The following is a 3396-nucleotide window of genomic DNA, read 5'->3' as shown; positions in this document are numbered from 1 at the left end:
AACACTATTGTTTTGTAGTTTTTAGTTGACCAGTCTTAGAAACTTCTTTTCAAAATTATCTTTAAGTATTTTCCGTTTTTGTGCTACTGTAAAAGGTATTTTAAAAATTTTAATTTCTGATTGTTTCCTGACAGTATGTAGATATGCAGTTCATTTTTTATACACAGATCTTGTATCTTTCAGGCTTGCTAAACTCACTTATTCTGGTAGACTTTTGGTGAATTTTGTAGAATTTTCTACATAGATAATCAGTCACATTATCTGCAAATGAATACTACTCTTTCCAACGTGGATACCTTTACTTATAGGTGCCATTTATTGTATGTATGTTTGTATGTATGAATTTTTGCCTTCCAGCACTTGCTGGAAAGTTCACTACAATGCTAAATGGAAGTGTCTTGAAATGGATATTCTTATTCTTAACGTTTACTAGCATTTTGGTAGTAGATTTTTCATAGGCACCTTTTATTAGTTTGAGGAAGTTCCCTTCTATTCCCGGTTTGCTGGGAGTTTTTATCAGAAATGGATGTTGGATTTTGTCAGATGCTTTTTATGCATCTGTTGAGATGGTCATATGGCTTTCCTTTTTTAGTTGGTTGATATGGTTTATTATATTGATTAATTTTTGAATGTTAAACCAACTTTGCAAAATTTTCTGGTAGAGTTTTTGTAGAATTGGTATTATTTCTTACTTTAATGTTTCATAGAATTCCTTGCTGAAGTTATCTGGGCCAGGATTTTTTTTTTTTTATGAAAAAGTTTTTAACTGTGAATTTTATTTCTTCCATAAAATAGACTATCTTCTACATAAGTAAGCTTTGGTTGTTTGAGATTTTCAAGAAATTTGTCCATTTCATATAAATTTGTCAGTTATTGGCCTAAAGTTTCTTATAATATTCCCATATTTTCCTTAAGCTTTTTCCCTTATTCCCCCCTTATTTCCCTTCTATTATACATAGACTTTGTAGTGATATCCCTTCTCTCACTCTTAATATTAGTAATGTGTCTTCTTTTTTTCTAGTCAGTCTGGCTGGAAGTTTATCAATTTTATTGATCTTCTCAAATAATAAGCTTTTGGTTTCATTGATTTGCTCTATTGTTTTTCCATTTTAATTTCAATGATTTCTGTCTTTTACTGTTTCCTTTTTTCTGCTTAATATGGGGTTACTTTTTTCCAGTTCCTAAGGTAGAACTGGAGGTCATTGATTTGAGAATACTTTTCTTTCTTAATATAGGCATTTTGAACTGTAGGTATCCTTCCAAATATTGCTTTAGCTGCATCTCATGAATGTTTATTGTATTTTCATTTTCATTTAGCTCCAAATACTAAATTCCATTTTGATTTTTCTTTTGACCTGTGGTTTATATAGAAGTTTGCCATTGAGTTTCCAAATATGTGGAGATTGTCCATACACTTTCTTTTACTTACTTCTTATTGAATTCCACTGTGGTCAAAGAACATACCTTGTAAATTTTGAAACCTTTTAAATTTATTGAGATTTGTTTTTGGCCCAGAAAGTAGTCTATTTTGGTACATAATCTGTGTTCCCTAGAAAAGAATTGAGGGGATGGTAACATCTCTAATAAAATTGTGATTAAACTATTTTTTCTTACAGTTTTATTAGTTTTTGCTTCGTGCATTTTGAAGATCTGTTATTTGGTGCTTAAACCTTTGAGATTCTTTCTCTTTGTGGTGAATTGGCCTTTTTATCATTATGAAATGATCCTCTTATCTTTAGTAATATTCTTTGCTGTGGAAATTTATTTTGTTTGATATTAATATAGTTGCTTGGGCCTTCTTTTGATTAGTGTTAGTATGGTCTATCTTTATTCATCATTTTACTTTTAACCTATTAGTGTCTGTGTTTAAAGTGCATTTCTTATAGACAGCATGTGGTTGGATCTTTATTTTTTAATCCAATCTGAGGATCTCTGCCTTGTAAATGCAGGGTTTAGACCATTAACATCTAATATGATTGTTGAGTTGGTTGATTTTAATCTATCATTTTATTTGTTTTGTGTTTGTCCTTCTATTTGTCTTCTCTTTTTCTGCCTTCTTTTTGATTACTTTTTATGGTTCCATTTTTTTCCTTGTCTGCTTATTAGGTATTGTGTGTATGTGTGTGTGTGTGTGTGTGTGTGTGTGTGTGTGTGTGATTGCATTGGGGTTTAGGGTTTAATATAATAAAGTTCAACTTCAAGTAATATTATACCACTTCATGTACAGTAAAAGATCCTCCAATAGTGCATGTCCATGTCTTCCTTCCAGGCTTTGTGCTATTTGTGTTATTTTACCTCTTCATATATATAAACCACACAGTACCTGATCATTATTTTTTTCTTAAACTGCCAACTATCTTTTAAAGGAATTAAAATATAGTGTCTTATATTTACTCATACATTTATAATTTCTGTTCTTCATTCTTTCATTTAACTGAAAGTTTCTGTATGGTATTATTTTCTCTTTGCAGTATAGTTCTGCTGGTGATGAATTTTTTTCATTTTTTTTGTCTGACAAAGTCTTTATTTTGAAATATATTTTCACTGGGTATAGAATTCTAGGTTGACAGTTAATTTCTTTCATTACTTTAAAGATGTTGGTTCACTGTCTTTGCTTTTGCATGGGTTTTTGATGAGAAATCTGCTGCCATTCTTACAGTTTTTCCTCTGTGTGCAATGTGTCTTTTTTTCCCCCTCTGGCTGATTTTTAAAAATTTTCTTATTTTTAAAAATTTATCTGAAAGGAGACAGAGAGCAAAGGAGTGGGGGGTGGAGCAGAGAGAGAGGGATAAGCAGACTCTGAGCTGAGCATGGAGCCCCTTGCAGGGCTTGACCCTAAGACCCTGAGATCATGAAATGAGCCAAAATCAAGAGTTGGATGCTTAACCATTGAGCCACCCAGGCACCCCTCTTCTGGCTGATTTTAAGATTTTATCTTTATCACCAGTATTTTTTTTAATGTTTTTTTATTATATTATGTTAGTCACATACAGTACATCCCCGGTTTCTGATGTAAAGTTCGATGATTCATTAGTTAACGTATAACACCCAGTGCACCATGCAATATGTGCCCTCCTTACTACCCATCACCAGTCTATCCCATTCCCCCACCCCGCTCCCCTCTGAGGCCTTCAGTTTGTTTCTCAGAGTTCATAGTCTCTCATGTTTCATTCCCCCTTCTGATTACCCCCCCCTTTCTTTATCCCTTTCTTCCCCGACCGATCATCCTAGTTTTTATGTTCCATAGATGAGAGAAATCATATGATAATTGTCTTTCTCTGCTTGACTTATTTCACTTAGCATTATCTCCCCCAGTGCCATCCATGTTGCAGCAAATGCTGAGAATTCGTTCTTTCTGATAGCTGAGTAATATTCCATTGTATATATGGACCACAA

Source organism: Ailuropoda melanoleuca, chromosome 2 (assembly GCF_002007445.2).
Source record: "Ailuropoda melanoleuca isolate Jingjing chromosome 2, ASM200744v2, whole genome shotgun sequence".
Taxonomy (NCBI): domain Eukaryota; kingdom Metazoa; phylum Chordata; class Mammalia; order Carnivora; family Ursidae; genus Ailuropoda; species Ailuropoda melanoleuca.
Note: the sequence above shows the minus strand (reverse complement) of the source record.